The 13,152-nt window shown below is 45.6% G+C and overlaps 1 protein-coding gene across 2 annotated transcripts in view; it reads right to left on the reverse strand.

Annotated features, from left to right (window-relative positions):
• ARL15 (ARF like GTPase 15) overlaps nucleotides 1-13,152 on the reverse strand; it is a 1,924,177-nt gene that overhangs the window by 692,070 nt on the left and 1,218,955 nt on the right. The window lies entirely within an intron of this gene.

The raw sequence follows: 13,152 nt of genomic DNA on the forward strand, positions 1-13,152 counted from the left end.
TCTGTGATGGACATTTTTGCTCCACACTCAACACTTTTTGAAATCCAACTTAGGGGATGAATGGGTAGATGAAGAGGAAATGTTTTCTCTAGGAAAAAACGAAGTACGCTGTTGTCTCGAAGCAAAGCTTGGAAAAACAGAACTGAAGCCAACGGGCACGGCACAAGCTATTTTCACTACTGGTGACGTCGACACGCCACGGCGGCTCTCAACAGACATCGATGTCACGACCTCATGCACATCGCCCTCTGCCGAAATAAAATACGAAGCAGTGAAGCTGGCGAGATACGACTATCATAGATGAGGAATACGTGGGAGGACACAATCCATTCGAAACTGCAATTTTTCCAGGAACATTTAGAAAAGGTGGCAAGCATCTTATGGACCGAAAAAGAAGAAAAATGCAGAGAAGATTCAGTCCAGCTAATGACAGTATTGTCAGAAAAAGGATACAACGTGGACAAAGAAAAACTACAGTATTGTCAGGAAGAAGTCCTATATATAGGAGAGCAAATCTCTTAAGAGGGGAGAAAAATGACACCTGAGAGAGCATAAGCAATCATGAAAACTCTAAGACCTAAGACAATGAGGGAAATGCAGCAATGTGTAGGCCTATGTCATTATTGCAGGGTCCGGGATTTTGATTACAAGTCATTTTAGGCCACTAATGCACAGGGGGATTTTAGACGAGTAATGAGAGGGAATTACCTTTGCAAACAAGCATTAGCTGCTGCTTTTGCAATAAAAAAAGCAGAATTAGTGGTGCTTATCGCCGCACTTCAGAGATATGAGGATGAGGAAAGGACAGTGTACTCCGACTCCGCCTATGTGACGTCAGCCGTTCACGCAGAGTTGTCACGTTGGAAAAGAGGGGCTTCCTCCGTACAGACGGCACACCAGTGCAACATCTGCTACTACTGGACAAACGCATTAAAGTACTAAAGCTCCCACTGGCTATCACCCGTGGTGAAGTGTGCAGCCCATACTAAGAGGGCAGACATGATTTGTCGCGGTAACAAAGCCACAGAGATTTAAGAAAAAAGAGCAGCATATTTACCCAATAGTTTTGATTTTGAATTAGAAAGTGTTAAGCAAATGTCAGAACGTTGCATGATGATGAAAGCATGCTTTAATATGTTATCCATTGTACAGTTAATGGAGCTACAGGGTGGAGCTTCACAAGAAAAACAAGATCTATGGAAAAGACAGGGGTGTTCTTTATCCCCCACAGAGGCTATATGGAGACAAGATAGTACTGGAAAGCCAGTTATGCCTCTAACATTATTGAGAATTGCGCTGGATCAGCTTCACTATCCTGGGCATACAACCAGAGAATCTTGCTGCCATAATCGCAGAAAACTGGTTTTCGACAAATCTAGTAGAACACGTACAGTTCATTGTAAATTGCACTGTCTGCCAGAAATTCACAGCAGGGCATACCTTGCAAAGATTGAGATGAGCAATACTCTGCTCCAATGGTCCTTTTCAGTATCTATATATAGATTATGTGGATATGTTGCAAACATGCAATGACTACAGATATATGCTAGTATAAAGGCTAGTAGCAGTGTGTCCTTTTTCCCCAATGGATTGCGGCGTGTCCATGTATGCACCCATGTGGTGCCACGTTTCTTGTATGCGAGTCGTTTCCTACATGGGGTGTATGCGTAGTCCTGCGGTCCAATAATGGGCCGCATTTTGTAAATGAGATGTTCAAATTACTATCCATTAGGCATAAAGCATACGTTTTCATCTGATTTTCATCCACAAGGGAATGGTATTTGTGAGCGTTTAAACAGACTCCTTAAAGACAGGATAGCCAAGATCAAGATGACTTTGAGGAAGGGATGGCTACAATGCATACCCCTTGCTCTATTTGCATTGATACACCAGCCTGGCTCAGATCGCCATTTGACTCCTCATGATTTAGTGACTGGACGCTGCATGAGAGTGCCCCTTGCACCTCCCATTCGAATAGAAACTGATGCCAGTAGTGTAGAAAAACAGGGGATGAGATGCACGATTATTTGACAAGTATGACCGCTAAAGTTTATTTCCCAACAGACCAAACATCGGAGGGAAGGGTCGAAGAAGACAGCAGCCAAACGATCCATCTTTTAGAACTATTAATGTCACCTAGTTTGTATTCAGGGGACTAAATGCTTGTGGAGAGTTTCATTCACACTTGGAATAAGCCCCATTTTGAAAGACTGCACCAGTAGAGGAGGGTCACCCCCACTGCAGTGAAGATCCAAGGAAGATGAGCCTGGCTGAAAGACGTAAAGCTGTACAAAGTAGAGACCCTTACCCCTCTGGCACCCGTTGACAGTGAAACAAGAAAAGAAGTTCTGCGAATCCAGACTAGATGGGCTACCAAGAGCCAAAAAAGAACAGATAAAAACTATTTGAAATGTCAATTATTCCCAAGCTTAAAGGGAACCAAACTAACTTTGCATTATTTACTGAACTATTCTCGATAGGCTAAAGAGGCAATGTTTTGAAGACAGAAAAAAGAAGAGCACACAACACTTTGTTGCCTATAACGCTGTACACATATCGCTGTATAACATGTTGATATCGTCACATTTTTGGGAAATCCCAAAATAGTCCTATCAATTACAGGATCATCATTGCAATAATATTCAATTTCTGTTATGAAAAGAGTGTGGTTGTTACAAAGAGTAGCAAGAATTACACGTTGATAAAAGAGAATGGAATTTTCCAGTTTCTGAAAGACACATTACAAGCAAGAAGACCTATTAATACACAAAATGCAGTGAGGCATTTCAATTCTTTTGCACTATTCCTTGTAGCTACTTTTTGTACAATATGCAGTATTTGTTACCTTATTATAGCATTTGGCCAAATTACGTTTTATAATACAGATGGAGGGTTAAGTAATGAGACAGCTGTTTCTATCCCTAACAAAAGCACGAATGACATTTTCCCTGATATTTCCAAGCAAATTATCAGACATAAGAGGGATGCTGTAGAAGATCATGAGGATATCACATACATTACTCATCGTAATGGTATTTCTGATTGTATCTGCTTAGATTCACACATTGTGCATATAGTCCGAAATCTAGTGGTAATCGCAGAGTATTGCATCTTTTTTTCAAAGATCGAAAGAGACGTTGATATTGGCGTGATTGTAACACTATCCCTATCGCGACGTGTAGTTTACCCAAAATCCTTCATGCGTCGAGGTCCCACCAGCTGTTTTTTCCTGCCATGAGGATTACAGAATGTGTGATTGAGTACAGAAGAGAGAGAGTGGTGTAAGATGTCTATATTCCTTCTACTCCAAGAGGGGAGGAAGAGTGGGCGCATGTGACTAAGCAGATCCAATCATCAGAAATATGATTACAGTGAGTAATGTATGTCTTCTGAAGCCTGTGGATCTGCTTAGAATCACATACTGTGTATAGACTAGTGAGCAGAACCCAGAGATGGTGGTGGGATGTGTGAAGAAACAGTAGCAAAGAAATGTCTTATCACCGCTAGTCCCAGCTGAGACATCAGAGCTAGAGTGTGCGTCTAAGAAGTAGTGTTGGGTAAAAGTGTGAACAGAACTCCAGGTTGCTGCCTTGCAAAAGGAATCCAGAGGAACATTGGCAAGGAATGATATGGTTTCCCCAATGCCCAGAGTAGAGTGAGCTCTAGGGTAGATCTCTCTTGGCAAGAGTACAGCATGGTGTGATGCAATTAACGATCCACTTGGAAATAGCTGATTTTGCGACAGGATTGCCTTCTCTGCCAGCTGCCACAGAGACAAAGAACTGATTTGTCTTTGAGTGACTTGGTCTTTTCAAGATAGTATATTACTGCTCTCCTCATATCTAGTGTGTGCACGCTTCTTACCGCCACATTAGTGGTATTTTGGAAGAAAGTGGGAAGTTCGATGGACTGGTTCTCATGAAACTTTGAGATGAATTTACGCGCAAAGCGTGGGTGTGTGCGCAAAACCACCTTGTCTTCATGAATCGTCAGAAAGGGATCTTGAACCGTTAGGGCTTGCAGTTCACTCACCCTTCTTATAGAAGTAATGGCCACTAAGAAGGCAGTCTTATATGCAAGTGACTTAAGGCTAGCCTTGTGCAGGGACTCAAAGGGAGAACCCATCTGTCTGGTAAGGACAACATTCAAGTCCAATCTGGGAGTTGGGTTGGACATAGGGGGATGAAGTATCTTTACTACCCCGCCATAAAGACTTTAAAGACACGAAACCTCCACCATGAAACCTTGCTCATGGATGTGGTGTACACTGAAAGAGTGGCTAGGTGGACCTTTATAGATTTTAAAACCATTTCTAAGTCTACCAGGTGAGTTAGGTAAAGGACACTGTTTTTAGGGGAGCAGTAAGTGTTGATGATCCCGATCTTGCACCAGAAAATGAAACACTTGCATTTGTTCGAGTAGCAGTGTCTGGTGTTGGGTTTGCGTGCTTCCCCGAGTATGTCTATGCATCTCTGAGGGAAATGTAGGTGCCCAAACTCTATGACTTCAGGAGCCAAGCTGCTAGGTTGAGTGTTTGGGGGCATGGATGAAGTGTCACTCCCTGATCTTGGGACAGCATGTTGTATGGACATGGCTGCTTGCTGGGGGAGGGGAGACTAACATTGCCATGAGATCGGAGAACCAAGGCTGGCGTGCCCACATAGTGGCCAGCAGGATCATTATGACTTGTTCCTGGTGCATCTTGTGACCTATCCTGTTGAGAAGGGAAATCGGGGGGAAAGCGTAGGCAAATTTCATGGCCCATGTTATCCAGAGACCGTTCCCCCTCAGAGCCGTTCTGTGGGTATCTGGAGGTGTAGTCTGGGTATTGGGTATTTTCCCCGAGTAGCAAACAGGTCGATCTCTGGGAAGTCCCATTCTGCTAAGACGTTGAGTAAAATGTCCTCTTGTAGCCGCAACTCGTGCTCCGCAAGTAGGGGGAAATCTCTGCTGGGTCCATCTGCCAGAAGATTGAGTTCCCCTGGAACATGACATGTTTGAGTGCCCAAATCCAGATGCCCCCCTGTCTGTTAGGTAATACAAAGCTGTGATACTGTCCATGAGGACTAGGACTTTTTTCCCCTGGAGGTGTGCTTGGAAGGTCTTCAGGGCCTTAAATACTGCTAGCAGTTCTAATAGGCTAATATGATTGGATGCTAGTGATTGGGATACCTTGCGCTGACTGCTGAAGGAGGTGAGCCCCCTAACCCCGACAGGGATGCGTCTGTAGTGAGAGTGGCTTCTACTCCGGGGGTGGTGAAGGTTTTCCCCTGCAGAAGGTTTTCCCTTGACCACCACTGCATTGACTGAATGAAGGCTGTCGAAACAACCACTAGATCGTCCCACTGGCCTGACACCATTGGTGTGAGAGACACTTTTGCATAAGGTGCATGTGCAGATGGGTGTGAGGAACTAGGAAGACAACGGAAGCCATCATCCCCAGCAGCCACATGGCCTTGCAAACCCGTGACTGGCTAGATTGTGAGGGATCTGGAACAGCATGTTTTGCACCCTCTCGTTGGAGGGGAAGACAGGCAAGTCTTCTGTCTGAATTAGGGCCCCCAGAAACTGTTTGACTTGGCTGGGGGCCAGACTGGATGTCTTCTCGTTGATAGAAAATCCTAGATTGAAGAGGAGATCCACTGTCTTTGGGTATTCGTCAGGCTTGTTCCGTATGAATCTCCTGTTATGAGCCAGTCATCGAGGTAGCTATATACGGGAATGGAGTGCGCAGGTGAGCCACTGCTACTGCCAGTACCTTTGTAAATACCCTTGGAGCTGAGGCAATGCTGAAAGGGAGAAACTTGAACTGAGTGTTGATCTACTCTATCATGAACCGGAGGCATGCATTTTTCATGTCCAATGTGGTCATGTAATCGCCCTGTTTCAGCAGCGGGATTACTTCCTAAAGAGTTGTCATCCTAAACTGTTGAGATTTTACATATTTGTTTGCAGGACGCAGGTCTAAAACAGGGCGTATGGTGAAATCCTTTTTGGGTACAAGTAAGTACATTGAATAAATACCCTTGTTTACCTGGAGAAGGGGGGATGACTTTGATAGCGCCCTTTTCCAGCAGGACCTGAACTTCTTCAAACAGGAGGCGCAGTGTTCTGGTGGCAGGCGCCTGCTTCTGGGTGGATGGTAGCGGGGTGGTCGGAGGAACTCGACAAAGTACCCATGGGCGACAGTATTCAGTACCCACTGATACGACATGATCCCCTCCCATGCACGGATAAATGATGTCAGGCGTCCCCCGCACAGGGAAGCGTGGGAGGGTGCATGTACCAACGAGTCACTTCGAGGTGGAGGGCGGGGAGCCTCTGGAAGCAGAGTTTCTCCCTCTGCCCTTACCCCGACAGAAGCCTCTCTGTTGGGACTGGAAGTTACCGGAGGAGCCCTGTCCGGAAAGACCAGTTGGAACCCCCTGAGTCATACTGAACATGGGGAGAATGGGAGAAGGACTGCCCAGGAAAGGACTGGCGGGCATTGGGGCGGCCGCGCTGGGCAAAGGACTTAGCCGAGATCTAGCTGAGTGACTTTAGCATCTCGTGCTCCTTTTTTGCTGTATCCTGGGCTTCGTCGACCGCCTTTCTGGAGAGGTTGGCCTCCTCCACCAGCTTGATAATTAAAGAGACATGAGTCGCAGGCTTGAAACCAGAGTTTTGTAGCCAGCAATGTCACTTGAGTAGTGTCCTCAGTGCAAGTGTGCACCCAATGGTTTCAGCAGAATCCAGAGTGTTCTTCAGTACATTTTGGTTAATTGGTCCGCCTTCTGTCACGACAGTCAGTAGGCGTGATCGGGTAGGCTCCGGGACCTCCTGGAAGCAGTCTTTAACTAGGCCCCACCGGACATCACAATGGCTCGCGAAGAACAGCAGAAGTGGTGACACGCTTTCCAAGATCGCAAGGTTTTTTACAATTCTTGTACAGAAAGGGACTCTGCCAAAGATAGCGGTACCCCTGCCTGCTTGTGAGTAGTGGTTACAACCAGGGAATCCGGTGTAGCGCAACCACTAATGTAGAGTGAGTCCAAGGAGGCCGGGCGAAACATCTTTTCCACACAGGGGTTAACCGCACGTCTAAGGGACAGAGATAGCAAGGAAGGGGCCTGTCGCTTTTTGATTGATTTCAACAGGGATGGCTTAGCTAACCGGTGCTTTCTCCTCCACAAAGTCAGGGACGGCTTTGCGCATAGAAATCTTCAAATAGTCAGCCGTATTCTCTTGAAGGGAGTTAAACAACATTTGGTCATCAATGGGTGAGGAGTCTCTAGGTAGAGCAGTAGTAGACGCCTCCAGAAAGATGACGTCTGGGTCAGTGTAATGTGGCGAAGTGTGCCACATGCCCTGATCGTCCACCGGTTTCCAGTATGCGTCCTGGTAGGGACCATCCTAGTCAGCCTGGTTAACACCTTCATAGAAAACATCCTGGCCTGGATCATTGGGGTCATGCCCAAAGACTTCGACTGAGGGTTCCTGGTGGGATTCCCCTAAAGAGGGAAGCTGAGCACCGGGTGAGAGGAGCCTCCACATACAGGCTTCACATTTTTCCCTGGTCCATTCTAAGGTAGTTGAAGGGTCAGGAGGAAAAGGCTACACAGGAGGTATTGAATCCTGATGTAGTTCAAGAGGCTGGAAAGCCTGAGCATGCTCTCTCTGAGAAGAGGAAGCTCCTCTGGAGTCTAGGGCAGTCGAAACTGTGTCCGAAAGCTTCTTGCAAAGTTTCGAGAGCGTTATCCCTGGCCGAATGTGTTTTGGTGCATCTGTAGGCGCTACCATGGTCGACAGCGCTACCTTGTCTTTCAGCGCTCCTGTGCCTTTAAACAGCATTGTGTCGGGAGTGGAAAGTTTAAAGGGACTGCCTGCTCCAGAAGGATTTTTATGCCCATGCGCATGCTGCAGCGCTGTTGCATAGCGTAAGCTGCCCACCGCTTAGTTCACCAGTCTTTCAGAGTCTTAGGCTGAAAGAATTTACAGGCCTTACACGAGCACTCGTCACGGTCACGAGGAAGATACCTCTTGCACTGGCGATGGGTGTCCTTCCAGGGAAATGTGCTGTTACACGACGGACAGAATCTAAAGGGATTTCTCTCTATAGCAGAGGGTGGTGGCAGCAGACCAAGAGAAAAAGAGGAGGGGTAATAGAATGGAATTCTCACAGAGAATATGAAATAGAGCCCCACTCTCCCTATCATGAAGGCCGGGCTGGAGGGCCGAGGCTATGCGATCAACAGCCCTCGAGCAGTCGTGTGATGGAAAAATCAGCAGGAAGAACCAAACGATACAGCCATCGAGATGATAGTCGAGGGCGATCAAACCACCACAGGCAGTGGGACTATCGACAACGAAGCAATGTGAAACTCTTACGAGACCCACATAGACGACCAACCAGTGCTACAAGTGCTAGGAGTCGTAGGAACCCAATCCACCCTGGCCTTAGGTTTGCACCTTTGTGCCATTTTTTCTGTGCCCTCCGCATGTGGGTCCAAGGCTGATGTGGGCCTGGGCTCGGCCTGTATGCCTGAATGCATCGGCTCTGCCCCGCCCCACCCCTCAGGGGTGGGCCTTGTAAGGCTGTTGGCCCTCCGTCATGGGGTCGGTAGTACTATCTGCGTTGCGTGTAGGATGGAGGAAAGGGCACGGGACGTAGGAGTACAAAGGGTAGTTGCTTGGCTCAGAATCAAGCATGCCACAGCAAGAAGCAACTGCAAGGAACGAAAGGAGTCAAAGAGGATAAGCCATGTATGTAAGCCCTATTTCTTTCAGATTAAGTAAAGGAGTGGATAATTAGGAGTGCCAAGTAATGAACAATATAAGATGTAGAAAGTGCATGCAGGACGGAGCAACCAAGTCTCCAGAGGCCAAGAGGAGCAAAAGTACCCAATATAATTGAATCAAACGGCACTAAATAAAAGATCAGAATGGACAAAATCATGATCTCTTCACATGTGGTGTAAGACCAGAAGACAAGGCCTATTCATAAAGCTCCAGACGATGATAGCAATGTGCCTTCACTCCCTTTAAAGTTCCAAGGAAGAGCACAGCCAGCAAGGTGAACTACAAAGAGGAAGCCTTGACTTACAGCCTAACTGATGAGAGATGATAGGCTAATTAGCTAAGAAAGGAAGTTGTCTGACTTTGTTCCCCTGCACCTGGGTTTCATTGCTTATGTGCTGCTAACATGACAAATGTCCAAGATTGGAAGAGAGTGCCAACCAATCATGAGGGCCTATGTAATGATGGACTATACATTGTTGCAGACGCCTATCTGCTGCTGGTATTATGCTAGCTGTTTTTGATAGTATTTTAAGTAGTTAGAGGGTGTGTAAGGCATGCCTACAATATAAGGGGCATCCAATGATGATACTAACACACATATGAGCCATAGATATATATGTTCCATTAACCAATCTCCTTGACCAATAGGTTTTTACTGTTTGTCACGTAGGATGCTGTCATAGCGGACGTACATCGGTGTGTGAGCTAAAATGTGTTTGTTTGCCAGGTTTCCCTACTTTATTGAATTGATAATAAAGTAGTATTTTGCCTTTTGTTTTTGGTCTGTCTGATTATTTGAGATAATTTATTTGGTAATCCCATTCGGCACTTGGAATGCTCCAAGTGCTATTGCACAGAAGCTTCATAAATCTTAATTTTATCCAACAGGGATAAGGGTGTCATTTCCTCCACAAGTTGAACCTCAGTTTCTTGGCCCTTTAAATTCTGATGGGCAATATTAAAGATCCATCTGTTAAAACATGGGACTTCCGTACCAAAGACTAAGGAACCAGGAAGATCAGACATTACTGTGACTATGATGGAACATCTTCTCCCTCAAATGGTAACATTAGGGCTACTAATGGGGCATTTTTCCAGTTGTCCATGTACGCAGTTTATCTCCTCATCCGCCAAGATCTTATAACCATCAGTCTCACTTGAACTAGTGTTACAAAGTTCACAGGTAGAAAGAACATTTCTGGGGTCCCTGTTGACCTTAGCCGGTAAATTCCCCTATTGATGCCATGACTCACTGGCCACACCGTACATTTATCTGCCCAGTCTATCACCTTGATGGATTTCATGAGTAGTAGTTAGAAAATGTAGAACATAAGTTTCAGTTCCCATCCACTAGAAATGAGGGGGTAGATCTCACATCTGAGTCCTTGCTCTGGAATGATTTTTTATATATATATATGCAGCGATGTAAATAGGGAATTCTACCTCTAGCAACAAAGACACTATCAATGTGTCCATCCCAGGTATAATATGATTCTGAGGGAAATACAAATTATATACATTCCTCTCAATATATTGTCTTTTTGGTAGTATGTTTTGGCCAGACATTTTTAAAAATGGTCATACCTACATTCATCTTGGTCATACCGACATTCATCTTAAGAGGCCACTGATCGTAGGAAACTTCTCCAACTCTCTTGGCTCCTTTAATGGAAAAGGACTCAAGAGTTTCTTGCCTCCCTAGTAAAGGAGGTGTTAAAACCAGGATGCGAAAGGGAAGTAGAAGTGGCACGAGAAGGAGAATGAGGCCCAGACCAACTTCTCTCGAAATGTACCTCTTGCTGATCTGAATCTCACATATATTGTGGTTGCCCAGTTTGTATTAACTTAGTCACATCCCACCCGTGACAGCACACGCGAGGAGTCAGTAATGTCAGACTCACGGCTACGTTTAGATTACTCAGGATTAAACATTTTATTGTGCAAACAATTATCAAATAAACCCTGACTAAACCTACTCAACCAGGGGATTCCCTGCCTAGTCTACAATCTGTGGGAACACCTCCTAATATTCACAAAACGAGCCCTCACAAAACACAACAAACATTGAAAACAACAGGAAACAAAAATAGAAGGTTAGACAGCGTCTTGCATTACCTTCTAGTGATCATGGGCAGATTCTGCTCCCCCAGGAATGTCCCAAAGTCAATGGGCCTCAATACGAGTCTGGCGGTAACTGTGCTCGAAATTCTGGCAGGTTACCGCCGGACTTGTATTACCATTCCGCCTCTGTGATTGCTGGAATCACAGGGGCATTACAACCCCGGTGACCCGGTAATTCCAGAGGTGGAATTCGGTTAATCCCCATTCCCATGGAGTCCCATAGGAGTCGATAGGAATGGAGAAGTGGAAACACCGGCACCATGCTGTAATGGTGCCAGTGTTTCCATGTCCGCCTGCAGGCGGGTGGTGTTAAACCTGCCAGGTCAGACCTGGCGGGAGTGACACCTCCCGCCTGCAGAACTCTTAATCAGCCGGTCCGGAAAGAACGGTGGTGGCGGATTTACCACCACCGTTCTTTTCGGACCGGCAGGGCCGTAATGAGGCCCAATGTCTTCCAAGGAACAAAATGTATTAACCAAAGTCTTGAAACGTTCCAAAGAAACAAAAGTTCACACAAATAAAATACACTGGCAAAAGTCTCATCTTTACTTGGTGAAAAGATTCTCCTTTTACAGTTCCACAAAGAAAATACCAGCACCAATGAGGATTCCTGAACAACTTCCTTTCCAGGAAAGATAGGTAAGGTTGAAGACAAATGTACCACTTCCACTTTGACAACTTCTCTGCTTTTGACAGAATGCTTCAAGGTTTGCTCTCTTCTCAACACTTTCCTTTTTACTATAGCACTGTGAGAGCCGACTCCCCTGCCCCATGGTTAAGTTTAAGCTTCTACTTCTTCCAGCTTTATACTTCTGACAAGAATAAGGACGGCCACAGCACTACTACTGCTAGACCAACTTCTGAAAATAGGCCAAAGTTCTGCTGCTGCTACGCCAACTTCTGAAATTAAGTAATGTTGCTGCTACAACTGCAACTTCAAAGATAGGCAACTTAAGACCTTTTGGACCTCTTCAGGCTGGCAAGGCACTCTTTCTATACCACAGAAAAGGGCAGCCGCTTTGCCTGTCTTGCAGCTACCACAAAATCGGTTTGCTTTTAGACCACTTCTTCCTTCATATAGTCTTTGCCATGCAGATTTGAAAACAACTTCTGTTAACAAGTACCCAGCTCCCTTCCCCCAGATTCATATACACCCTTCATTCAATGGTTACCCAAAAGGTATTGTGTCATTCTTTCAGTTTTGGACGTTCTTGTCCCATTCAATTTAGAGGGACCTTGGGTAACAATATCTTTAACAACTTCAGAACAATGGCGTATATTTCTTGAGAGAGAATGATTCACTTTTATAGCGTTTGCTCTATAGGATTGAGTAATACTTGTTCTGGTTTCAGCTTCAACCTCTTCTATAACTTCTGCTTCAGCCTTTAATGTGTTGCAAGATGTATATTTTCTACTAGAACAAAATAAGGCGCATGCTATTTCGTTTCCCTCTTGTACTACCACTTCAAAGAGAGACGCGTTCCCACCGTTCAGACAGCACTCAGCCTCCAAGGTATCGGGAAACATTGTCTCATGTGCATGCTTTTAAAACGTTGCTTAAAACGTTGCTTGCAACACTGGAAAGTCTGTTTTATTTCAATTAGGCTACCGGCAAAGTTCTCCATGTTAACTGGAGACATGCGACTGCTCGGCAACAAAGTAATACTGATGTTAGGCAAAGAAAGACTTTCACTAATACACAGGAGTTTTATATAAGCGCATGCTGCTTTCCCCTTAACAAAAAGAATTCCTACTTCTGCGGTTAACCTTTACCCGCTTAGATGTAAGCGTGAGTGCAATTAAAGCTGGTTACAGTCACCGGCAAGGTAATTCTGATACTCAGGAGTGCGGAGCTTCCCCTCCTGACTCCTAATTAAGACGATTGCGGGCTCACTTCTACTTCCCAGCTTGGTTTCGTCTCCTGCTAGTTCTGCAGGCACTCTTGGGAGCCAAACCGCTCTGCTGCACGGGTGTCTCCAATCCAACCTCATCAAGGTTATGTCTCCTACTCTCCAGTTTCCCTCGGCTTGCTTTTGCACATGGGGCTTGGGAACAACTGCAACTTCAGCTCTGCATTCACAGCAATGAGGCGCACCTGGAAAGACTACCTGTTGCTTTCAATCCCTTCCAGTGCTGACACAGCTATACAGGGTGTGAGTACATGGCCAACTCAACATTCTGCAGGTGAATTCTGCCTTTTCTCTACTCTGGCCTTGCTTCTCTGGTCACACTTCCTTGTGAACTGTCAGCTGT

The sequence above is a fragment of the Ambystoma mexicanum genome, chromosome 6p (genome assembly GCF_040938575.1).
Source record: "Ambystoma mexicanum isolate Mex_15411 chromosome 6p, UKY_AmexF1_1, whole genome shotgun sequence".
Classification (NCBI taxonomy): domain Eukaryota; kingdom Metazoa; phylum Chordata; class Amphibia; order Caudata; family Ambystomatidae; genus Ambystoma; species Ambystoma mexicanum.